The sequence below is a fragment of the Misgurnus anguillicaudatus genome, chromosome 20, assembly GCF_027580225.2.
Source record: "Misgurnus anguillicaudatus chromosome 20, ASM2758022v2, whole genome shotgun sequence".
Classification (NCBI taxonomy): domain Eukaryota; kingdom Metazoa; phylum Chordata; class Actinopteri; order Cypriniformes; family Cobitidae; genus Misgurnus; species Misgurnus anguillicaudatus.
Genome location: NC_073356.2, coordinates 1,428,071 through 1,455,670, shown reverse-complemented (window position 1 = coordinate 1,455,670; position 27,600 = coordinate 1,428,071). Strand labels below are relative to the sequence as shown.

General features: G+C 37.6%; 1 long non-coding RNA gene across 1 annotated transcript in view; it reads left to right on the top strand.

Annotated features, from left to right (window-relative positions):
* Nucleotides 1–4,838: 4,838 nt before the first annotated feature.
* LOC141351315 (uncharacterized) overlaps nt 4,839–27,600 on the top strand; it is a 49,016-nt gene continuing 26,254 nt past the window's right edge. The window contains exons 1-2 of the long non-coding RNA XR_012359526.1: nt 4,839–4,929; nt 7,219–7,289. This is a non-coding gene — a long non-coding RNA (uncharacterized lncRNA). The remainder of the gene's footprint in view (nt 4,930–7,218; nt 7,290–27,600) is intronic.

Sequence of the window (27,600 nt, the reverse complement as noted above, 5' to 3'; positions counted from 1 at the left end):
ATATCAGTAGCACAAGCAGAATTACTTCACCAAAGCTTAATACTGAGAGTAATGAGAAACAACAGTAGTGATGCTGGCCTTAGCAATTAACAACAAACAATATATTCATCAAATTTGAACTAAGATTTGTAACATATCAACAATTTTAGTAGACTTTACAGCTTCGTATAAAGCCTAACATTTTATATGAATGCACACACAGGGAGAGATAGCAAGAGTATGACTGGATTTGCCTGTATAAGGCAATAAAGCAAGAGAAGCAAAAGAGAGAGAGGCCCAGCAGCCAAAAAAAAAAAAAAAACACTAGAGGCCCGGTTATGCAGAAACACAGATTTAATGTAAGGCTTGCCTCCCTGTTATAGTCGGTAGAGAGAGGGAAAAGCTGGCATGGATCTGAAAGAGGCATGGGAAAAATACAGCTTCTGCTGTGCAAACAGGACAGCTGTGAAATCAGCAGGATAGTTTGGGATGGTCCTTGCCATGCAGGTGCATGATAAAATGTTGCCACGAATGTGTTGCTTTTCACAGGCCACAGTAGTGAGCTACTTTTAAAAGGATATTTAGGATTCCCCTGTTGTCTTTGTGCACCATCGTGTCATAATGCGTTAAATTAACAACCCACGCCCAGGGGAAATCAGGGGAAATTTTCTATAAATTGACAATGCCAACACCATCCCACTTTTATTTTTATACTCTTAAGTATACCTTGTTAATAAGGGCTGATATACATATATACACTAACATACAGTACTGAATTACACTATATTGCTATCTGCCACATCAATTTAACAAATACCTCATCATCTTGAGATGCATTAGATGAGTATCAACAATGACGCACATGCAAATACATTATTAATCAGACATTTTGTTTACCTTTTTATTTTTCAATTGGATAAGTAAAAGATAGCAAAATAACATGCCAGTTACAATGACGCAAATTCAAACCAGGGTATAGTGTTCAGCAAAAGCATGAGGAATAGGCCCAGGAAGATTGTATCCTATTCCTTGGCAAAAAACTTGAAACTGATCTTTCAGTAAACAGGCTAAATAGCCCTTCACTTTTCCTGAAACTATGGTGTGAACTCTGCTGACTGTAGTTGTATCAAACCCCGAACAATGAGAAGGAATGCTTGGTAGGAAGGTATCCAGAAAACAGTGGTCCTGGAATTAAAGATCAGCATGCTTATTGGTGGTTTAATATTTCCAGCAGTTCAGCACTTCTATGCATATGCATTGAATACAGTGTCAATCCTAATACCCTAAACATGCAATGGCTAAAAAATAACCAATATTCGATATTTTTCCTATTTAAAACTTGACTCTTCTGTAGTTACATCATGTACTAAAATGATTAAGATAAGATAAGATTAAAAGTTGTGATTTTCTAGACAGATAGGGTTAGGAACTATACTCTCATTCTGGCAAACTTAATGTAACGTGGCTGCAGGAGGCACAAGGCATTACGCAGTGACCGAAAATTGTCCCCTGCTATTGAATGGCCCTGTCCCAAATGGCACACTCCGAACTTGTGGTCCTCATTAGAGTCCACACTTTGATGACATCATGTAGTGCAGACTTTAGGGACCCTTGATGCGAGTCCACGTGGGTGCACCAGAGTTGTATTTTGGGACAGACTCGAGCATCACACCGGAAATAGGTAGAGAAGTTGCCCGTCAGTGTGAACTCCTCCCTTCCGTCGCCTGATTGGTCTGATTCCCCTTTCGCAAGGACTTCTGCGTTGGCAAAGTGCGCGAAGCCTGCTGCAGTGCGGCCTTCGCTGAAGACCGCATCAAGGGGGCAAAGATGGGGCGCTGATGAGCACACTTCAAATCCTAAAAATGACAGATGGGACACCCTACGGACTCATAGACTAAGCGAGCACGCGCAATTTAAGGCCACAAGACCGAAAGTCCACATGAAGTGCGCCATTTGGGATGCGGCCAAAGTAACCAGGGGACTATTTCAGGCAGTGCATAATGCGCCTCCGTTAGCCATGTTACGGTTGCAAAGTCCTACATTATAATGCCAAAATGAGAGTATAGTTCCTAGACGTATCTGCCTAGAAAATCACAACTTTTCCTTTTCCGTCAGTCTTAGTACATGATGTAACTACAGAAGAGTCAAGTTTTAAATAGGAATAATATCAAAACTCTTTGGTTATTTTTTAGCACGATGCTAATGGTCTAATCAGATTCTATGCTAAATATGCTAAAAGTGGTACCAGCAGACCCGGGGATCAGCTGAATGGATTCCAAAACGGTAAAAATCAAATGTTTCACTGGGAGCTGGAATATATTGAGTGTCCCTTTAATGTTTAATGTTCATTTACCTTTAAACAAACTGTTGGCAGTAAATAACATTTAAATCTATGGTAAGTTACTGGCAAACAACTGCATAACTGCAGCATTTTTTTGCAGTAAAATACATTTTTTTGCAGTGTGCACAATACAGCTAAATAAACTCCTTCAAATGTTTAATCACATTCTGTACACTGAGAGTTTGGACAGCCACCCCAATCACTCCAATTCAAAGGATTCACTTGTCACTGTACAGCAATGATATATGACAATGAATGATAATTTTAGGGAATCCACCCTCATATTTACATGTGATTGTCATGTCCAAAACTGCTGTATGTGCAAAGATCAGAACAAGGGCCTGTATACGACAACTGTATTTACCTGCAGTGTCTATGCAGCCAGAAAGTCAAGGCCGTTATAAATCCCCCAATAAGCGATACAAGACAACAACCATTACATTCTATCATATCATTTCCCTAAAATGCATGAAAAAAGGTCAAAAACAACGAAGAGTTTGATAGGTTCCTAGTGTGCTTTTTGTCCCCTTAATATGGCAGAGATATTCAGCGAGCACAACAATCGAGACATCACAAACAAATCGCAGTGTGATAGTGAGCAGTTAAAGAGCTTCCGATTGTCTCCAAGTCCGTCAAATCCGTGCCCGTGTGTGTCGGCTGTGTTTTCACGGCATGGAAGCAGGTAGAAACCTTTCTTGTTGTGTCTCCTCACCCACTGCTTAATCTCACCCGCAATCATGCTCACTGACAGGCGCACAAAGCCAGACACCGAGCACAACTAAGGCCTTGCTATTATGTAACCGCCGACAGCTGGGTGAGCAAAAGGAGGGGTGACCCAGTCGTCGTGGCAGCACTTTGTGTCACCCAGACGTGACAATCAGGAAGAAGCCAAGGACATAGAAAGAAAGAAGGGGAATACATGGGGGGGCTGTTAAAGATACAGCAGGGTGGATGTGCCTTATGTCAATACAAGTGAATCAAAACATAACCAGTGGACAGATGGTGACCTTTTCTCAGTTTGTGATGGTGCAGGCAAAGGTGCCCGGACTTTATGCCGATAGGTATTGGAATTAAAAGTGCCCACCCGGCTCTCCAAAACGTAAAATGAATAAATTAGGTCCATGCAGACACTAGCGTGTATTTCACCAGAAGTGGTCCAAATGTAGCATCATGGAGAAGAACTGAACAAAAAATTATGATTATTTATACATCTATAGGAAAGATAACTCAAATGTTTGATCGAGTTCCCATCACATTCCACACCATCAGGCGTTTCTTAGGAGCCGGTCTCACAGACCCCCAGTGCCAGAAAGGCATGCTATTGGCAGACACTCCTGGAGCCAGAATAGCAGGAGCAAATCAACAGGATGCAAAAAGATTTGGCCCGGAATCCAAATTCGAATGACAGAAATGAATGCAAGGCACCCTTGTCTACTGTGCTATGAGGCCACAACCGGTAATGCAGGTCAATTCTAGATATTTTATCTGTATTAAACTGCAAATAAATATTTGGTAAATGGGTGAATATCAATAAAACTGTTAAGAAAATGTCAGAAAATGAGAAACTTGTGAAGGCCACATCATATGACATTAAATTCATACTTGCCAAACCATTCAGTGCCCACACGCATGTAAGGATTAAAATGTTTGATAGGTAAGGTGATAACTGACAATAACTTAGTATTTATTGATATAAAACCATTCTTTGCAAGCATGTGAAAAAATCGCTATTTGAAATTTGGCTCCCCTTGTGATGTCAAAAGGGGATATTACCGCCCCTTAATCTGCACTATCCAACACTGAACCCCCCAAAAAAACAAATATTTGCTTTATTATTAATTTAATTATTTTTCTAAGCAAATTTTACATCCACAAATGTACATTTCTAATTCTAAACCTGTATTCTCTGTCTTCCTGAAAGATCTGCAAAATTACTTGAAGGTAATATCAGCCTCCACTAATAAGAAAGCCATAAGTACAGTAAGGATCTGTTCTACTTTTGACCTCTTCATCTGAAACTGTTTAGGTGATAGCCCCTTTGTTTTTTTTGTTTTTTTCTTTTGTCCTCTTCTTTATTTTATTTTATTTTTATTTATTTTTATTTTCTCTGTATATTATCTGTTATGTGGATATTGTATGTCTATATTTTTTTGTCTGTATGTTCTGTAAGTTCTTGCAAAAAAATCTGCACTATCTGTGCAGAGATCAGCTCATTTGCATTTAAAAGGACACACCCCAAAAAATGGCATATTTTTGTTCACACCTACAAAGTGGCAATTTTAACATGATATAATAAATTATCTATATAGTATTTTGAGCTAGTACACAAATGTACTCTGGAGACACCAAAGATTTATTTGACATCTTAAAAAATCTTATAAAATGTCCCCTTTAAACAAATATTTTGACATGTTAAAATACTGATCACCAAAACTGTTAATTGGTCATTAAATAACTTCAAAAACTGTATAACGCATTCGTGCACGGTGCGCGTTCACGCATATTCTCGTTGCATTAACAGAACTTTGAATCTAGAGGTCAGAGTACCAGAGAGACTCTTCCCATAGACGGATCGGCGCTGCTTTTATACGACTCACATGGTTTTGACGGTAATAAAAATACAAACAACTTCCTGTTTCTGCTAATATGCAGTTGCGCCACTTCAAAAACTCAAATAATGTTTAAATAAAGTGATTTCAGATGTCTTTTTATTTGTTTTTCTCATTTGACAAAATCATACTCCGTTCCGGGTTTTTAGGGCGATCCTTGTTTCAATTTACTGTGTGTGCTTTCAGAGCCCTAGCACGCACTGACAACCTTCAGTATTCTTCCGCAGCTTACTTGCGTGTATGTGTGTGACAATGAAGGTTTTTTAACGCAGCAAACCAATCGACGTCCAGTTAGCTTATTTGGGATTATCCTTCCATAACATATTATTTGACTTGATTTTTATGAATAGCTGTGTACTTTTACGACATCCAGTAAAGTGTAGATTTTAATTAACTTAGGCACTATTTCGCTCATCTGCCCTGTCTCTTACACATACAATGCATTCCTGTGTTGCTCCGCGCGTGATGTGGCCGGGCCTGCCTGCTGTTCCTGTAAACTCCCGCCTTAACTAAAGCACAGAGAAATGTGTGCGAGACAGGCAGACAACGCGCTTCTGTTCACATTATACCGAGTTACCTTGAAGCAAACTTATGCAGTACGGTGTTTTAAATGACATATTGGTCATTAAAAGCTATTAATGGTAATAAAAGCTTAAACATAAATCAAAAAATATTTATTATAAAAATCAAGTACAAAGATGTTGTCCTGCTATGATATTCTCTGAAGTACTTTTTTCTCAGATACTCCCTTTCTGTAAGATCCGCATTTATTAAAACTATACATTATACATGCAAGATTTGAGGAAGGTCAACGATACCTCCTTTCTATATAAATCTCCATTTCTTAAAAGGGATTTTCTCTGTATAATGTCATCATATGCAATTAATTGAAAGACCTTCACTGTTTTGCATAGTGATCTTAAATAGGGGCCAGCAGTGGACGCGCCGCTCGAGGAGACAGTGACAATTTCATGGCTGGAGTTGTTAGAGAAATGAGATTCCAGCGGCCCTAAGTGACAGTTTACGGTCTCTGATTTGGTTTGGGAAGAGATTGCCAGGCAACAAAACCAGCCTGAATCCTGAATGAAACAGCCATCTGTTCGGCAGCCCACTGAAACTGAATTAATTTCACATAATCCTGGAATTCAGAGCTAGATTGATGTCTTGGGTGTAAACGGCATTGTTCCTGTAACCCATTTTTTGTCTATGTGATCTTATAACCCAGCCTTGCATTTTTCTCCTTGAACACTTTTTAGCTCATGTGTTGTGATCTACAAAGCAGTTTTGTATATTTTGTACATTTCTTTGGTCGTAATGTAGCTACAGACTGACCTGAAGATCTTTTTCTTTTGTACCCTGTACAAAAACTCGACCCAAACAAAGGGTGAAAGGGCCTGCGGTGTAAATCAGGTCATACAACATTAATCTCTTTGTGTATATGTCATGTTATGAGGGTTTACCTCGCAATCGAACAGTGAAAAAAAAGACAAAGCTTTGAGGATTGTGCACTGGTTCTTTTGTAGGTTTTTCTGATGCTTCACTTTTAAAAATGTCTGTAGAAATTACAGTATTACTGGCAGCTGTTTGCCAGTAACTTACTGTAGATTTACATTTAAGAACGGGTGCCACAAATGCGTCATAAAGCAAAAGATGATTAAAGGTAGGAAAAGTATAACCTACAGAACTTATGTGACGAGTTATTTGTGAGAAATAATGCTTAATTTTTTAGCAAAACTGTTAAAAAATGTGCTGTAGTTATGCAGCTGTTTGCCAGTAACTTACTGTAGATTTAAATAGATGTTATACTTGCAAGAGTTTGTTCAAAGTTAAATGAACATTAAACATTAACAAGTCTTTAACAAGTCAAAAATCTGAAGGAAAAAAGCAGGTTCCCAGAATGCTTTGCATGAGGCTGTTATTTTATAGTTTTATTCTGTAAAGACAAACACTTTTTATTGTTTAATGCTCATTTAACTTTAAATAAACTGTTGCCAGTAAATAACATCAATTTAAATCTACAGTAATTTACTGGCAAATTGTTGCATAAAGTACAGCAATTTTTTCAGTGTTGCTAAAAATTAAGCATTATTTCTCACAAATAAGTCGTCAGATATGTTCTGTAGGTTATACTTTTCCTAACTTTAGTCACTTTTTGCTCTATGACGCATTTGTGGCACAGTATCTATCAGTATGTGTGTTTGCTGGGATTTGAACCAATAACCTTTGGGTTGCTAATGCAATGCATTACAAACATGAAATGTGCTTTGTATATGTGTTTTGTATATTCAGCCTCTAGCTGTGGCATCATCACCAAGCTGTTTGTGTCTCACCTGCTGTCAATTCCTTCGCCCATCTACCAGGTCAGAAATCAGTTAAATTGCATCATGACAACTTGAAATACTTTTACCAGGACTGGTACAGCTTCACGGCTGTTAACCTCAATGGCACGTGAAGCTTAATTAGACATGGTGTGTCTGTGACTCCACAATGATGGACTAAACGGAGAAGGTCAGACTCTGCGTTGCTCAAAACTGGGAATTAAACAGCAAATGATTGATGACAAATCCAACAGGAAATATAGCTGCAAGCAGCAATTGCGGGGCCAAGCACCTTCAGTGCAATGAGCACCCAAAGCACAGCAAAAACCACACGACCCAGCAAATGTGCAAAGCGCAGAAAGCGCGCAATACAGAGGCCGAACCCGAAGCAAAGCAAATGCAGAGCAGAACCACTGCAGTGCGGAGCAACAACAGTAAAGATGGCAAAAATATAACACGTGTGGAAAACCAGACAGGTCGAGAAGAACGTGTTAAAGTGAACACAAAAGGAAATCTCAATAAGTGAAAGTAAGAGCTGGGATTTGAACCCATGACCTCAGGTTCCCAAAGCACAGCAGTTACCGCATGCGCCACTGAGTAAATGATTAAACCACTGAGTTGGTGTGTCCAAGCTATAGAATAGAGATTCAGAGCTGTAAACATTGATATCCAGCAATTACCAAAAGTGCAGAAATGACAACAGAGAGCACCAATAACTGAAATACAATGTATAGTATGAGATTCACAAAACTTAAGTGAGAAAAAAGTTAAGACAAAATATCACTGCACATGGGATTCGAACCCATGACCTCAGAATCTCATGGCATGTGGTTAACCAGATGCACAACTCAGTTAACACAGCTCAAAGGGCAGCAAAAAAACAGCTTAGGTGCTGCAAGGATTGACATGTGCCAATCAACACAGATGCAGAACTGACAGTGCAGAGAAGAACTAACAGAAATACAATGTATATGAGAATCAAAAAGCTCAAGTGAGATTGAAGAAAAGAAGATCATTCTGTATAGTAATGCTATACAATGTAATATACAGTCACATTAATTTACTATGACAAATAGACAACGTCACAGGCACGGTCAACTTTGGAGTGGTATTTCTAAGAAAGAGAACAGAATATCAAAAATCTGTTCGGTCATTTCTGTGTGGATTGCTCCAAACATTATACGAGCAGTACCTGCCATAAAATAAACAAAATTTGTAAAAGGAGTAGCGAAAAAATCATCTACCATATGCTTTACAATAACACATGAACAGAATGTTGGAAAATGACAAACGAGGTATCGTTGCAATCGGCATAAACCAGTGAATACAATTTCACAAAGAAATTAATATCAGGCAAAGTATTCAGAAGTTATAGGCAGTTCCATAAGAACTGTTATAGTTTATAACCCCTAGGTGGCGCTGTTCTCTGACTTCCCAGGTACCTTCAGGACATCATGTCGAAGCTCCTTACTAATTTTTGCGCGGATATGTCCAATAGTTCAAAAAATATAACAAATTATGTGAAATTTCAAAATGGCGGACAGGCGGTTCGGTCAAACCCGGCATAATACACATCGACAGATGCGGCATGAGGTAAGCAATCCATAGACATCAAGATCATAATTGTCTGACGAACAGTTCAGAAGTTATGGGCAAAAATAGCCTATTTTCATATCTCATGACCCATAGGTGGCGCTGTCACCAAATTTGGCATGAACCCCAAGTTCATGGTCCACATGAAGTGTACCAAATTTCATTTCAATGGATCAAAGAATGACCGAGCTACAGCTTCAGAACCATTTTTGCGTCAACCTCGTTAAGTTTGCGCATTTATTACTTTTGAACAAAGATAAATATCAAAATTCTGTTCGGTCACTTCTGTGCGGCTCACTCCAAAGTTCACCTGTGCCAAATTTCATAACAATTGAACCAAATTTGAAGGAGGAGTAGTGAATAAACGGAATACTGTACATTTCAAAATGGCCGCTACTGTAATGGGTGGAGTTTTACTGTAAGGTATTAAAAACAACAAGCATGAGGAGAGCAATCAGGTGTACTAAGTAGAATTTTCATAGATCAAGCGGATCAGCAGTTATAACCATTTGAACATTGAATTTTTGCACTGCTGGTGGCGCTATAGAGTTAGGACTAGAGACCCCATTTTTGGTCACATGACTTTTTAAGACCACCACTACAACTCTGCCACATTTCATCATTTTCCTACGTACGGTTCATAGGGCTGCCATAGACTCCCATTGGGGAAGAAGATGAAGAATAATAATACTGACAGTTCCAATAGGTGCCTAAGCACCTTCGGTGCTTGGCCCCTAATTATTAGGAAAGAAATAAGAAATCCACTGAAAGAGTTAAAGGTCCTTAGTAATCTCATATATCAGAGCTCAACAACATCTTGGATTTGCTAGCGTATTTGACATCAGACATAATATGAACATAAATCTAAACGAATTAGAATAAAAAATAAAACAAGGATTGTCTTAGAAACGGCAGAGACCTTCATGTATTATCTGTCCTTTGTTCGTTTTGCATATATTTGGAAGAAACCATTTAAAAGGAAAAAGGCAGGTTTAATGAGAAGATGGCTTGAGCTATTTTGAGAGATGGTTTATAGAGCTCTTTCCTCAATTAATTAAATGGTGGATCTTCAATATAGAGATGCATTGACAGGATCAAAGGATGCCTCTATCAGAAAATACAGCGAGGATGAAGTCCATAAAGGATTTTAGACAACAGCAATATCTTTAAGTGGTATAATTAAATGTATGAGCATGTAAAAGCAATAATTATCATGCTGAATAGTCCACTCAACATTGACATCTAGTGGTTAAATTCCACAGTTACTGTACACCAGTTTTGGGCACTTTTCCCCAACAAACCTCATTTTTTACGATGACTTAACTTGAAGTGATGATAGATGAATAAAGGCAGTTCACACAAGTGTGTTTCATCAAATTAACTGTGTTTCAGTAGAGTTTGACAAGTGTAACAGTGTTTTTTTTTTTACATAAAGCTACAAACATTGTATTTAAAAGTATAATGGCATAGATGCAACAAAAAATGACAAATAGACTAATAAATAAACCTCAACTACTGACAAATCAGCTTCAAGGACAAAAACTCTTCACCCAAAATAAATGATCTTTACATTTTAAAACTTTATTTTATTTCAACAGGGTTCACCTGCATACCATGTTAATCAAAAGCCACATCTTTGCACTTTCTAGACATGATCTCATCCAATTCCAATAAATGCAATATATTGAAATAATAAAAAAATATCATGTGGTTCATGTGTTAGCCCAATATGCCTATCAAAACAAACTGTAAACATTTAGGTGCAGATTCTGGGACAGGGCTTATCCTAGTCCTGGACTAAATTAAGCTCCCTTCATTGTAGAAACATCTTGCTCTGACATATCTTAAAGGTGCAGTGTGTCATTTTTTAGAAGAATCTCTTGACAGAAATGCAAAATAATATACAAAACTATATTATCAGGGGTGTATGAAGACCTTTCATAATGAACCGTTGTAGAAGGAGACATTTTTATCTACATGCAATGAGGGTCCCCTTATATGGAAGTCGCCATTTTGTGCAGCCATTTTTCTACAGAAGCCCTTAATGGACAAATTATTTTACATGTTTGTCCAGTGGCGGCTACCGTAGCTTTTCTATGTGTTTCAAAAGCGAGGGGTGAGCAGTGGATTAAGCTGTTGGTTGCAATTTGCAACCTACCACTACACTGAAAAAAATTATTCATTGAATTTAATCAAATTTTTTTTTAAGGTAAGTGGTTGCAATCAATTTATTTAAGCTACATTTAAACAAAAGTTTTATATTTGATTTTACTTTACTAATCTTTTTTGTTTAAATGTAGCTTAAATAAATTGATTGCTACCACTTACCTTAAAAAAATTGATTAAATTCAATGAATCACTTTTTTCAGTGTAGATGCTGCTAAAATGTACACACTGCACCTTTACCATATATCGGTGTCATTGTTTTGTTTCAAGATGCACACACGTACCGTTTTTTGGAAGGTATGTGTGTAAAAATTACTTTATGTCCTAATATAAAGCCTAGACCTGGCTTAATCTAATCCTGGAAACCGCCCCATAGTCTTTTATATGATTAAATATTATAAAACTTATTATAAGAAGCATAGAATACATCTCAAAGCACAGTAAAGACTGTATTTTATCTGACATAACAATAGCTCATAAATATGACTTTTATTTCAGAATAACAGAAATAAAACCACTTAGGGGCGGTTTCACAGACAGGGATTAGACTAGTCCTAGACTAAGATAAATGTAAGAGTTGTCCAAACTGAAAACAACTTGCACTGACATATCTTAAAATACATCACTGCCCTTTGTATTGTCTCAAAATGCAATCAAGTAATGTTTTTAGTAAGACATGTTTGTTAAAACAACTTATTTTTCTTAATTAAACTAAGGCCTAGTCCTGTCTTAAACTAATTCCTGTCCGGGAAACCACCTCTTAAAGTTCTAATGGAGGAACACTGCATTATTCGACAAAAAATCTTCATGACATACAACAACTCAAAAACATAAAGCTAAACATGTCACATATCTAAGATTCTTGTGATTCGAATGATGCAAACCCTTTTACGATACAATCAACGCGTCAGATACAATTAGTGTCCATTTTAAGCTTTTTTTAGCCTTTTTCAGGAATGCAGGTAAAATTAAACAATCTTTACCAAAGTCATGTGGGTGACTCCATGATTCAAAGGATGTAAACTGGATCTCGCTGTAAACAGCTATCCTTGGTGTAATCCTAACACAGCACATCACAGTTCATCACGACTGCAGTGAGCATGATCCCGGGGCTTTGGGAATCTTCTCTGTGGCAGGGACTGGAAAACTCATAAAGATAGAATAGGATAAATGGATGAAGTCAAATCCTTTGGGAAAACATCCAGCAATTTGCAATAACACCGAGATGTGAAAAACAATTTGTCTGATCACGGCAACAGAAATGCAAGAATTCTGTTATTTTCTGATTTCGTTTTTGTTTCTAATTTGTGAAGTGTGTTGTCATAATGTCTTGTGTGTTGATGACTGAAAATAAAATCTACTTAATGTATACATTATTTGAAAGGAAAAATAGTCTTCAGAATCGTACATCAAAATTCCTAATCACTTTTCCACCTCTATAAATGGCTTTTATTTTCTGAAGGCATTATTTTTCAATCCTTCCCCATTTTTGCCACAATTTAATCAATACCAGATAGATAAAATGTCAGTTAATAAAACATTAGTGCTCTATCAAATTCGAAAAGAAATATCAAATCTTTTTAACGTACTTGATGGCCAGTTGCTTTCCTCCATAAAGTCTGTAAGGCCTCTTAAATAGTGCCAGAGGAAACAGCCACTTACTGAAGGGCTTATACAACAAATTTGTTTGTTAAACTCACCACAGCACATTAAGGGCCACCCGACCCGACTAGTGACTTATGGACCTCTGCTTCTTCCTGTATACGCTGAACTGCCTCACTATCAACATTTACCAGAATGCTTTGTTTATTGCCAATAGAAAGATTGTCTTGTTCCTTGTGTGTTGATGCTGCTAAACTAGCTGATAACTGGGACAAATAAATTAGTTTTTTTTTCCTGGAAAGATTATTCTTACATTTGACATAATCTGTACTCCAAGCTTAGTTCAGACCATCAAACTATTAATTTCATATTCAAGTTTTGTGTTTTTACTGACGCCTGGTGGTGTGTTTGGTGCATTACTCTAAATAACAATTTATTTACTGTCGCCATTGTGGAAATGCAGATCAAACCAGCTATGTTTTAGTTAGAGAAAGTGTCTATTAAGAGTCCTATTATCACAACAAAGACAGTAGATTTCTATACTGGTACTGTGTGAAAGAAAAATGTATATTTTGTTCCAAATCAGATACAGATATACACCCTGTAGTCTACTGCTACTGTATATGACATATTAATAAGCATCGTTAAATGGACACATTATACAGTATAGTGGCAGTCTAATTACATTAAATTAAATGGTAATCGTAAGGATTTATTATAATAAAAGGAAGCCACCAATGAAAAAATGTTTGAAGCATCGAGTTTACATTTTCTCTCTCTGTCTTTCCCTCTCTCTCTCTCTCTGATTTGAATATTTGCATTCATCTTTTATCATCCCATTACAGCTTCAGGTCACGGCTAACACATCAAGATTTATTCATGCTGACAATGAGCTACTCTCTTTAATTTACTCATTGAAATTAACATGATTGACATGTTCATTTTATCACGCCCCTCCTTCCTCCTGCTCTCCTGTGGCACTGCGATCTGATTGGCAGAGGGGGTCTGTAATCATTTACAGACACATTAAAAGAGACTGTGAACAATTATCTTGCTAATTCAGAAGATTCTTTCTAATTTGCCATGATATAATTGTTAATGTTTAAGTTGTAATCGCCCTTATTTGCAATCAAGTGTGCTGGTCAGGGAAGGATGTTTTTGACTGGTAATCGTTTACTTCATTTTACTAAAAAAGCAGACGTCTTTATTTTCATTGACTAAAAAATACAACCTATTGAGAGGTAAAATAAGATTTGAACATTCATACCACATGCATTCAGCCTAAACACTCACCTAAAGGATTATTAGGAACACCATACTAATACTGTGTTGGAGCCTCTCAGAACTGCCTTAAACATGGCATTGATTCAACAAGGTGCTAAAAGCATTCTTTAGAAATGTTGGGCCATATTGATAGGATAGCATCTTGCAGTTGATGGAGATTTGTGGGATGTACATCCAGGACACGAAGCTCCCGATCCACCACATCCCAAAGATGCTCTATAGTAAGGTGACCAGACGTCCCCGTTTTCCAGGGACAGTCCCGTTTTTTGGTGTTCTGTCCCCGACTGAAGCTGTCCCCGGAAATGTCCCCGTTTTACAGCATGTCCAAAACAACCAGCAAATACACCGAAAAACCCGATCAACATTGCTTTTGTAGTACCAGACAGGAGCAATCATGTAATGATTATTTTCTCCAGCAGAGGGGGCAGCGAGCTACTTATCACTTGCGCTAAGAATATAAGTCTAATTTTTAGACCAAAATATCAAATTTGTGCTTAAAACAAGCAAAAAAATCTACCACTACTTTATTCAACCAAATATTTTTTAAGCACAAATTCACTTAATTTTTTTGTCTTAAAGCTATATTTTTCTTAGGGGATTTTGCATCTTGTTTTAAGATTTTTTAGATATTTGTACTAAAAATAAGACAAAAATTCTATTAAGTAAGAAGAAAGTAATTTGTTTTTTTTGCAGTGAACCCACAACAATAAAAAAATAAAACTTTTTAATTCATAGATAACAACAAATGAGATTTTAATGATATTTTCACCATTTAACTAGGAAATGTCCCCGGTTTTCATTTTAAAAATCTGGTCACCTTACTCTATAGGCTCTGTGCACGCAACTAAGGAGTTCTACTTCCGCCGCCTTGAGTGTAGGGCCGACCGTTTCCGGTCTTAAGATATGAAGTAAGGATGATATGAATCATGGCGCTGTTTTACACCCAATTTCTGCAAGATCTACCAAAGTTAACAATTACCGACGATCACCGGCTAGTACAAGCGGCATGCTCAGCCCCGAGGAGCAAAAAGGAAAAGGATTATTAAGTTACATCGACAACTATGAAGGTAAGTAATAGCATAAGCTAACTGCCTTACTAGCTAGCGCTAACAGTTTGTAAACGTTAGTACTGACTGACTTTGACAACTTGACAGGCTATTTGATCCTGTGCAATGGGTTTTCATGTTTTACGATTACGTGTATGCATAACATGATGAATGATGTCCAAACCCTCACAGTTTCAAACAAAGATTCATAAGGGAGGGTGAGCGTCAGCGTCAGGGCTATTTGCTACAGGCTACGAGAACCTCCGAGTAGGAGTAAAAAAAAGTGTTCATCAGTTCAAATTCTTAATCAGGTTTATGTTTTGTAGTTTTGATTTACCTAAGGGAGATAACGTTAACCTGTAACGTAGGATTCTAATAAGCCTATCTGGCTGGTGTTTTGCAACAGGTTGCATGTATTGTAACATTTGCAAATCGAATCTTAACGTTAGCAGCTATTTGTGTGTAGTATGACATGACTAGGTTATTTCTTTTTTTTTTCCGTTTTGCAACCATGTGATGCAAAATGACGAATAAATTACCTTAACATACACATAGCTTTCATGGAAACCACAGAACTTGGTTCTGACGGCTGCTGTTATTTACTGTATGGTTATATAAACCATGTACAGTCAGTTATCTTTAAGGTTCATTGGCCATTGGTATTCCAGTACTGATTTTGCTTTCAGTGTTTTTATAAAACAATATAAAAATTGTAAATTGAGACAGGTGATTTATTGGGGTGTCCTTAGATTACAGTATTGTTTACAGTGTTATGCAATTGATAACCTGACATGATTTAGCCTATTTCTATAACTGGCCCACTACTTACCTGATCAGTTTACTCATTTTCTGTGAAGTATTGAAATTGTGTCCTGATTCTGAATGTGAAAATGACCAGTGTTGGGGAAAGTTACTTTTGAAAGTAATGCATTACAATATTAAGTTACTCCCAAAAAAAGTAACTAATTGCATTACTTAGTTACTTTTCATGGAAAGTAATGCTTATGTTACTTTTAGTTACTTTTGCGTTACTTTTTCTTGGCTAAAGCTTGATTTCTTTCAGGCCTTGCAGGTGTTTTTATGACTGAAAAGTTCTGCCTTCAGAAATTGCATGTTTCATCACAAAAATGTTTAGCTCTGGCCTGCCATCTCAGTTTCTGACTCAAACTGTTTCCACACAGGCAAAGAGAGTGCCTGCATTTAGTTTAATGCAGTACATATTTTTTAATCAAATTAATTAAACTAAAAAAGTAACTTTAGTTACTTTTTTGAAAAAGTAACTCAAATATTAATGTGTACATTTAAAAAGTAATGCGTTACTTTACTCGTTACTTCAGAAAAGTAATATTATTACGTAACTCAAGTTACTTGTAATGCGTTACCCCCAACACTGAAAATGACATATATTTTGTTAATGTTTAGATTGTCTTTGACGACTGCTCACCAGTTGACATTTCAGTGGCAGACTGTTCCTGTGTGGCTGGAAGAGCACCCGACTGAGAGCCCACCCTTACGACTGATGGAAAAGAAATGTACCAACGCAAAGAGCCATGTAGACTGTAGCTCCTTGAAAATGCCTGTGTAACGATGAAATTAAGCAGACTCACAGCTACTACTGGCAGATGCAAGGCCAGCCATCACTTGCAGTGATGCAGTGATGTGATTTTGGTGTTTTTACAGAGTAGGATTTTTTCATACAACACATTTACTGAGAGACTGTGAGGTGGCTATAACCATAAGGGAGATTATTTACATGGATGTTTGAATCACTTATGGCATGTAATTTGATTAATATGCACTACATTTTTTCTCTTTAATAAATATATTACTTTAATGTGCTCTATGTGTGGCTTCCTCTTAATGCTATCAGGTCAAGTGTATAAAGCAATACTAAACTTTCCTTAGTTGAAACGTGTAACTGTCCATCTCATAAGTTTTGGAGAATGAGGTTTAAAGGGTTCATATACATGTATACTGTTGTTTGAAAAATATCTTTTTAATAATGTGAAAGATGTAAACAAAATATTGTTTCATTAATCAATTCTGGTAAGTAAATGTCTAACAAAATCATAGAACATTAATTAGTATTTACAAGAAATTATTGCAAATAGAAACATTCATATAGTATTTATATGAAAACATTTTAGAAATGCATTTATTATTAGAAGGTTTTTTAAGTATAAAAGAGTCAAGTCCAGTGTAAGAGAACCGGTTTGCTTCTTTTATTAATCTCCTCAACCCCTTAGTAGTCACTACGAAAGATGCCTGCTACACGCACATACAGGTAGGGTTGAAGCTGTCCCTACGGATCTTGACTTACCGCAGTATCTACAGGACTGAAAACGTATCTCTGCGTTATTATAACGTGACGAATGGGAACACAACAATCTAATGCTGACTTTTTTACCCGTTGGAAGGCCAATCGCCTTTCTCTAAACATATCTCTTTGTCGCTGTTTGTTGAACTCGGTCGCTGTTGTCTCTCTGTCTACCGCTCTCGCTGTCAGATCACCGCACCGGAAGTACTGAGCCTCACAGTCAAGTTCGAAACGTCAGCGGGCGCCATATTGTGCACAGAGCCTATTGCCTTGGGATCACATTTTAGAACAGTGAACTCATTGTCATTTTCAAGAAACCAATTTTAAATGATTCGAGTTTTGTGACATGGTGCATTATCCTGCTGGAAGTAGCCATCAGAGGATGAGTTCATGGTGATCATAAAGGGATGGACATGGTCAGAAACAATGCTCAGGTAGGTCGTGGCATTTAAACGATGCCCAATTGGCACTAAGGGACCTAAAGTGTTCCAAGAAAACATCCCCCACACCATTACACCACCACCACCAGCCTGCACAGTGCTAACAAGGCATGATGGATCCATGTTCTCATTCTGTTTACGCCAAATTCTGCCTCTACCATCTGAATGTCTCAACAGAAATCGACACTCATCAGAACAGGCAACATTTTTAAAGTCTTCAACTGTCCAATTTTGGTGAGCTTGTGCAAATTGTAGCCTCTTTTTCCAATTTGTAATGGAGATGAGTGGTACCCGGTGGGGTCTTCTGCTGTTGTAGCCCATCCGCCTCAAAGTTGTGCGTGTTGTGGCTTCACAAATGCTTTGCTGCATACCTCGGTTGTAACGAGAAGTTATTTCAGTCAAAGTTGCTCTTCTATCAGCTTGAATCAGTCGGCTCATTCTCCTCTGACCTCTAGCATCAACAAGGCTTTTTCACCCACAGGACTGACACATACTGGATGTTTTTCCCTTTCAACACCATTCTTTGTAAACCCTAGAAATGGTTGTGCGGGAAAATCCCAGTAACTGAGCAGATTGTGAAATACTCAGACCGGCTCGTCTGGCACCAACAACCATGCCACGCTCAAAATTGCTTAAATCACCTTTCTGTCCCATTCTGACATTCAGTTTGGAGCTCAGGAGATTGTCTTGACCAGGACCACACCAGTAAATGCATTGAAGCAACTGCCATGTGATTGGTTGATCAGATAATTGCATTAATGAGAAATTGACCTGGTGTTCCTTATAATCCTTTAAGCATTCAAAGCACTTGTTATCATTTTGGTTGTGACACTTAGTTTGCTCACACAAATAAGGCTACATTTAAAATAGCATGCTAAGTACCTACTACTGTTTTTGCAGAATAAACGCCTAGACACTGGGCATAAAACAGCACACAGCTTTAGATGAAATACTGTACCCTGCAGTCCACTTCACTTGTCCTTACAGCATACTAACATTTTAAATATTTATTGTTGCATACTGTTCCACAAAAGATAGGCAGTATACAGCGCAGTACACAGAAGTATTGTATTTTTAATTTGATGTAAAAATTTCTCAATTTTTAGCTGATATCAAAAAAATAACAAATGTAGTCTGCCTTTGCAGGAATGTAAAAAGCATAATGTGCAAAGTGTATGTAGACATAGTAGGCATAACAGCATCAGGGACTTCAGGAGACCAGGGGCCTATACCATGAAGCTGGTTTAGTTGGTTAGCCAGCTTTGTTTAGGATTAGTTTGTGCAAATCCTGGGTTTTGGGTACCATGAAAATAGCTTTTACCAACAAGGCCTGCACATTGGCTTAGTTTTGTCAACCTGAAACTAATCCTGTAACCCTGAGTTTGTTTAACCATTTTCATGGTACGGGCCCCAGAAGGACACCCCCCCCACACACTTTTTTTGACTGTGCATTCCAATTAATATCAATCAAACTGCAGTTGGTTTGTTTTGATTTAAGCCTTCATAACAAAAAAAAAATACAGCTAAGTAGCACAATAAAAACATGATAACATAATAATATAAAAACATGTTTTGACAAAACATAACGAGTTATCTGGTTTTGGAACCAAACTCTTCATTTTAATGCAGGTAATATGAATACCGCTGTCAATTTTTAAATGGTACATAAGAAAACATAAAAAATTCTTGCAAACCATCATAGCTATATTACTGTTAGCTACATGAAGGCATAAATTGGTGTAGGGAGCTACTAATGTTTGGTCAAAGTCCTTGATCTTTTAAGGATTGAAAATATTTAAAAGTTAAAGAATGTATATATTTTATTATTATTACTTCTAATTTGTTGTCCTAGTACACAAAATCCATCTGTCTGTGGTAGATCAGCGTACTGTATTCAACACAGCGGCAAAGTTCATAGTGTTGAGTTATCAAACAGTACAGTACGTGCTTCGGCCTGCAGGTGGCACTGTCGAACACTGAAAAAGACACAACGTAAAGCCTCATTCAAACCACCAGTGACTTTCTTGCTGTGTGTCGCCCATCTCTTTCAATAAGGTTTTGAGGAGGTGTTTCTAAACCTGTCCTGGGTTCCAGTTCGTTTTTTATGACCGTCCCTCGCTAACTTCTCTCAGTCTCGTTCACTCGGATGTACGTAATTGCTTACGTTGTACGAATGCCCACTACTGCTGGAACACTTGAAGTAGGTTCAAATGGATCGCCCTAAGCCCTTGATCACATGGAAAGTGGAGACCGCCCCCTCCATCATTTGAACTGTCCAAAGCGCGAGTTGCTGAAGTGACATCACAATCGTGTTGCATTGTGGGATATGGAGCTGCCTGAAGTGTACATATAAAGTAGACACGAGGGAGCGATGGTCTGTCCATACAAACTTCCCTCGTCCACTTGACGAAGTGGAACACACTTCAAAATGGCGACAGGGATTTCCCCGAGGGGAAGTGTTTAGGGAAGTTTGCGAATGCTTGTCTAAAACTGGAGTGAAACGCAGCCACAGATTTCATATACATGAGTAACGTCCACTCCAGTAACTGACGAGAGACGGATGACATGAACTCCACTGCCTCATTGGTAGTTGCTCCTGAAACTACCAGTCCGGTTGCTGTAAAGATCATTGCATCACTGATCCACTGGCTGTCCTTCAACGTGATGACCAGCCGATGCGCGACCAACGACCACCGGCTAAACATGTTTAATTCGCTTACCCGCCTCCTATCCCTACCGTTTCTATATATATATATATATATATATATAAATATATATTAATTCCTCCCAAGGGTTTTTGTCCTTCTAGGACTTTTTCCCATTGGGTTTTTTTTCCTAGAGGGTTTTTAATCCCAGGGAGAGTCAGCCAACTTTGGCTTAACTTAGCACTTTACAGTATACGTTACTTTATTAATATGCTCGCTTGTACGGTTTAACCGCTTTCTCTACTTTTTATATTATCTATTTATTTTCTGTGTTCTCCTCTACATCTTCTCATGTAAAGCTGCTTTGCAACAATTAACACTTGTGAAAAGCGCTATATAAATAAAATTGAATTGAATTGAATGTCGCTCATTATTTGCATAAAGTTAAACTTTTCTCAACTTTGTCACGCAACTGGACACACCCCATTCAGTCGGCAATGCTTGTCTCGCCAGAAGTTGCCAAGCTTCAATTGAAATGAATGAGATCGCGTTGCTCTGCTACTGCTAGTCGCTGCTAATCTGAATGCAGCGTAGGGGTTGATCAACAAGAGAAAGACAGGCAGAGGTGAATAAAAAAGAAAAACATAAAAAAACAAGACAACCACCAAGAGGACAGACAGGCCAAGGATAAATACAGACAACTAACGCACTGCGAGTAAACAGTTTTTTAGTTTTATGTTCACATTACAATTAATATCATCATCATAAAAGCGATTTGCTGTATTTGTGAGGTCATATCATCTTCTTAGAGAGATAAGCTCCCTCATGTTATGGTGATGAATGAACCCAAATGCAGACAGCAGTGGATGAACAAAAAGACTTTAATATGTAATAAACAGAAAACAAAACCCACGAGGGGGCAAAACAACATAAACAGGAAGACTAAGAACACTAAACTAGACAGGACTGAACTGTGACACTAAACTGGATACACTTAACAATAAACTAGACAAAACACTTGATATATAAACACTAGACTTGACTTTCAAACAGAGTACTCACAGGTATTTGGAACAATGCACAAGCACAGGACAATGAATACAAGAGGATTAAATAGGGGAACAAATCAAGAGGGGAACAGGTGATATAAATCAAACAATAATGAGGAGAGGATGACAAGGGAGCGGGGTAAAAGAGACAAGACACAGGGAACACGTGGTCTAGTAAACCAATACTAAGACCACGTGAACCCACACAAAACATGGGTCTGTCATGATTCTGCCACAAGACTAGATTAAACAAAGGACAAGGTGGCAGAACCATGACACCTCATCCCATCGGAGCCTAACAACGCCTGGCATTAATAAACAATGTATGCAAGAAACATGTCAGTTATGGTCAACTAAAAACGCAATGCTTTATCTTGCAAAGCTTAAGCAAGTAATCTTCAATTAAACAGAATACCTACTGTTAGCAAAACAGCAAAGTTTGATGTACATTTCATGCATTTTTTTGGCCTAGCAAATAAGTAAAACACCACAGACCATGCCTTCATATGAAATCCTATGCAGGATGTTTTATAAAACACTGATTTTGAATATGCCGCCTCTGTGTCCGGCTGTTGTGTGTCACAACATCAATTGTTTTTGTTCTAGCAAGTTGAACATTTGTGCCAAATATATGCGGTCAGTGTGTAAAGAGCTTAAAGGCACACCATGAAACTTTTTGGCCACTAGGGGGTGCTAGACATGTATTTTTCACGCCTAGCGCCCCAAGAGGCCACAAGCGCCGCAGCACTGTCGCAAAGGAAAGGAACTGGCCAACCTTAAAACTAAACTAAAAACTAAACATTTAAAACGCTAAACGATCAACATTTTGAGACAACAGGGAGAAACGCAGCCATGTTACAACTTTTTGATGAGGAACTCGTCGTGGCAGAAGCCATTTCTCAATCTGAAGGTTGCAGCCTCCGAATGTCGTATTTTTTTTTTTAATTTAATTTTATTTAAAAGGGACAATACATATTAAGAAACATAATAGCTTTTCAGCCATATGAATATGCCAGAATTAGCCCCCAGGCTATTTTACATCTGTAGTCCCTTACCAGGTCATCAACAGTGCTTAATAAAACAAAACAAAACATTTAGCTATGAGTTAACATAAGTCAGACATCACAATAATGAACGAATCAATTAACATAAGTCAGACATCACAAAAATGAACGAAAACAACACAAACTCCTGTTTACACTAACAACACGAAGTACCACAATTAACAAAACATACCCTCTAACATCATTGACAGACTCATGATATAGAATACCTATCTAGACATACACATGATTTAAATTGCTATTCTATATAAATAAATAAATATATTCCTCTAATCACTCAGTGTTCACAAATTTGATTTGTAGTTAGCCATCACTTCAGATGGCTCTTAAAACTGATATAGGTCGGACATTCTCTTACATCAACAGGTAGCGTGTTCCAGATCTCCGATCCTTTGATTGATAGTGCATATTGTCCAAATGTTGTGCGTCTATAAGGCACAATACAGTCTCCTCTTATAGCCGCCCTGGTTACATATGTTCCTCTACCCATGTTTTTCAATTTAATATATTCATTTAGTGGGGGTGGAGCAAGTCCATTTAAGATCTTATAGACAACACAGGCATATTTGAACTTTTTAAAATTTGCAAAACTTAAAAGATTGTGTTTTTGCAAAATTAAGCAGTGATGATATGACAATGGTTTTCTGTCTAAAATTTTTATAGCTCGTTTGAATAATGACTCCATTGGTTTAAGCGTTGTGGCGTTTGTCAGTGACCAGTTGGTAAAGCCGTATTCCATATGGGACAGGATCATAGCATGGAGAAACATTCTGGCTATTTTAAATGACAAAGATGGTCTAATGTATCTAAAGTTAAAAAGATTAAATTTAACAGTTTAACAGTTTAAATTACGGCATCGTCTGCATACATTAAAATATTGATGTTTTGACATACTGTGGGCAGGTCATTAATATATAGAGAAAATAAAATAGGTAAGTATGGAGCCTTGAGGAACTCCTACTGGACATTCAAGATAAGAAGATGTAATGTTATCAACCGAAACACAGTGCATTCTATTGTTCAAGTAAGACTTCATCCAATTGATAGCTTGATCGGAGAAGTTAAATTTTGATAATCTTGACGAGAGAATCTGATGATTGACGGCAGAGCCGGATTAACGCAAGGGCAAACTAGGCACGTGCCTAGGGCCCGATTTGCGGGATGGGGCCCAGACAGAGGGGGAATTTTTGTTTTTTTTACAAATGTCCCATCTACAATTTCGTCGCTGTCGGGCGGAATCCTATTATCTTCAAAACCATTATTTTTCAGGAAATTAAAAAAATGCCGTATTTTTTTAAGTTATTAAACGTTGTATCGTTAAAGACGAGCTTTATGACTCGGGAGCAGGGAGATACGAACTTATGCTCTCATTGATAAGAATGGTACGGACACAGACGTCGCCGCTGCCAGCAGTGTTCAACAAATACTGCGGTCACATTGAGCCTTGTGACAAGAGACGATGCCTCAATAGTTAACCAAAGCCGACTGTAGTTGCATACTAAACTCGATTTTAAAGGTTTACGATCTATAAGTGATGCAATACAAAACACGATGAGCGGACTATGCTGTCTAATAAGTGGAAATTAATCTGCTCGCAAACTTACCTTCGTGGCTCACGGGCTTCCTTCTGCACGGAAGCATTACAGCTATCAAGTTTTATAAATGTACTTAAACCTAACTATTTTCACTTGTTAGTGCCTAACAAACAGAAGTATTATATTCATTAAACAGCCATTTTATCTCCAATAAATAAAACCTTTACTTGTGTTTAACATGCACAAAATCATTTAATGGTGGTATGCAAAACATTTATTTTAATTTAAAATTGAATTCAATAAAAACATTGCTAATTGTGTTTTACACGCACAAAATAATTTAATGGTGGTATCCAAAACATTCAATTTAATTAAAGTATTATATTAGATACATTTTAAAACTTCAATGCATGTATGATAAGCCTATGATACGTACATATTTAAAATACATCAATAACTGATATCATAGGTTAACACAGATAAAATCATAGTTAAGTCTTTCTTTATTAAGCCCATTACTGAGTGTATTTGTGTTTGTGAGTTTGCATGGGACTGTTGTTGTCTGAGGTGGTGACTCGGATGGGGACGACAGTCATCAGAATGGTTGATTTTCAAGTTCATCGTTCCACTCTGTACCTGACAGAGTTTCTTTAAGGACACAGACATGGTTGCTGCAAAAAATAAATAAATAAAGGACAAACGATCATTTCCCTACGTTATATAAGGCATGTTTACGTATAATAACGAGGCAAAAAAAAAAAAACAGTTTCTTGCATAATAATTCTGCAATGGCAGAACTAGCGGGGTCAAGATTTTTTTTCTTTAAGCCCCAGTAATCACGTTAGATATCTCACCAAACATGATAACAAAACCAATGGATAGTGGCTAACTAAGTCAAATGCAAGCAATATGTGCTTTAAATTCACTTCACAAACGTGAATAGCGTAAAGAAAAATCTAGCAGCCTCAGAAACGATACATTAGACTTTAGCACTACCATTACTTCGAGATAAAACTGTTATACATAATATAAAAACTGTTATTATATAATTCATATAACTGAAACATAAATAACCAGTGTTTTGAGGACATTTACCTCAGTGGACGTGTTGCTCGACGAGGATTTCGTTGCGATTCTCAATCTTGAAGAGAAATATGCAGCGAAGTTCTCCCGCGGATTACTGACACCTATTGGTTATTTACTTGTACTACTGCCTTAATAATGACACTCCCAATGGATAAGGTGAGGATAATCAATTTAATAGCATTTAATAGAGCCGTGTAATGACGTATAAATAATACCTTTACCAAAAAATAGTCTGATAGACTGGTTAATATACAACACAAGACTTAATTTGGCATACAAACAATTTGTAACCAAATACTAGGCTATGTAAAATGTGAATTAACTTTTGGTAAGTTTCAGATTTCAATTCATAAAATATAGCTGCAAGCAGCAATTGCGGGGTCAAGCACCTTCAGCGCAATGAGCACCCAAAGCACAGCAAAAACCACACGACGCAGCAAATGCGCAAAGCACAGAAAGCGCGCAATACAGAGCCCGAACCCGAAGCAAAGCAAATGCAGAGCAGGATCACTGCAGTGCGGAGCAACAACAGTAAAGATGGCAAAAATATAACACGTGTGGAAAACCAGACAGGTCGAGAAGAACGTGTTAAAGGAAACGCAAAAGGAAATCTCAATAAGTGAAAGTGAGAGTTGGGATTTGAACCCATGACCTCAGGTTCCCAAAGCACAGCAGTTAACGCATGCGCCACTGAGTAAACGGTTAAACCACTGAGTTGGTGTGTCCAAGCTATAGAATAGAGATATAGAGCTGTAAACATTGATATCCAGCAATTACCAAAAGTGCAGAAATGACAACAGAGAGCACAAATAACTGAAATACAATGTATTGTATGAAAATCAATAAACTTAAGTGAGAAAAAAGTTAAGACAGAACATCACTGTACATGGGATTCGAACCCATGACCTCAGGATCTCATGGCATCTGGTTAACCAGATGCGCAACTCAGTTAACACAGCCCAAAGGGCAGCAAAAAACAGCTTAGCTGCTGCAAGGATTGACATATGCCAATCAACACAGATGCAGAACTGACAGTGCAGAGCAGAACTAACAGAAATACACAGTGCAGAGCAGAACTAACAGAAATACAATGTATATGAGAATCAAAAAGATCAAGTGAGATTGAAGACAAGAAGATCATTCTGTATAGTAATGCTATACAATGTAACATACAGTCACATTAATTTACTATGACAAATAGACAACGGCACAGGCACAGTCAACTTTGGAGTGGTATTTCTAAGAAAGAGAACAGAATATCAAAAATCTGTTCGGTCATTTCTGTGCGGATTGCTCCAAACATTATACAAGCAGCACCTGGCATAAAATAAACAAAATTTGTAAAAGGAGTAGCGATAAAATCATGTACCAAATGCTTTACAATAACACATGAACAGAATGTTGGAAAATGACAAACGAGGTATCGTTGCAATCGGCATAAACCAGTGAATACAATTTCACAAAGAAATTAATATCAGACAAAGTATTCAGAAGTTATAAGCAGTTCCATAAAAACTGTTATAGTTTATAACCCCTAGGTGGCGCTGTACTCTGACTTCCCAGGTACCTTCAGGACATCATGTCGAAGCTCCTTACTAATTTTTGCGCGGATATGTCCAATAGTTAAAAAAATATAACAAATTATGTGAAATTTCAAAATGGCGGACAGGCGGTTCGGTCAAACCCGGCATAATACACATCGACAGATGCGGCATGAGGTAAGCAATCCATAGACATCAAGATCATAATTTTCTGACAAACAGTTCAGAAGTTATGGGCAAAAATAGCCTATTTTAATATCTCATGACCCATAGGTGGCGCTGTCACCAAATTTGGCATGGACCCCAAGTTCATGGTCCACATGAAGTGTACCAAATTTCATTTGAATTGATCAAAGAATGACTGAGCTACAGCTTCAGAACCATTTTTGCGTCAACCTCGTTAACTTTGCGCATTTACTACTTTTGAACAAAGATAAATATCAAAATTCTGTTCGGTCATTTCTGTGCGGCTCACTCCAAAGATCATCTGTGCCAAATCTCATAAGAATTGAACCACATTTGAAGGAGGAGTAGCGAAAAAACGAAATACTGTAGATTTCAAAATGGCCGCTACTGTAATGGGTGGAGTTTTACTGTAAAGTATCAAATTCAATAAGCGGTATGAGAGCAATCACGTGTACTAAGTAGAATTTTCATAGATCAAGCGGATCACCAGTTATAACCATTTGAACATTGAATTTTTGCACTGCTGGTGGCGCTATAGAGTTAGTGCTAGAGACCCCATTTTTGGTCACTTGACTTTTCAGTACCACCTCTACAACTGTGCCAAATTTCATCATTTTCCTATGTACGGTTCATAGGGCTGCCATAGACTCCCATTGCGGAAAAATAATAATAATAATACTGACAATTCCAATAGGTGTCTCAGCACCTTCGGTGCTTGACCCCTAATAACCTCGATGGGGGGGGGCCCAAAAAATGCAGCCTGCCTAGTGTAGTCCATTTATTTAATCCGGCTCTGATT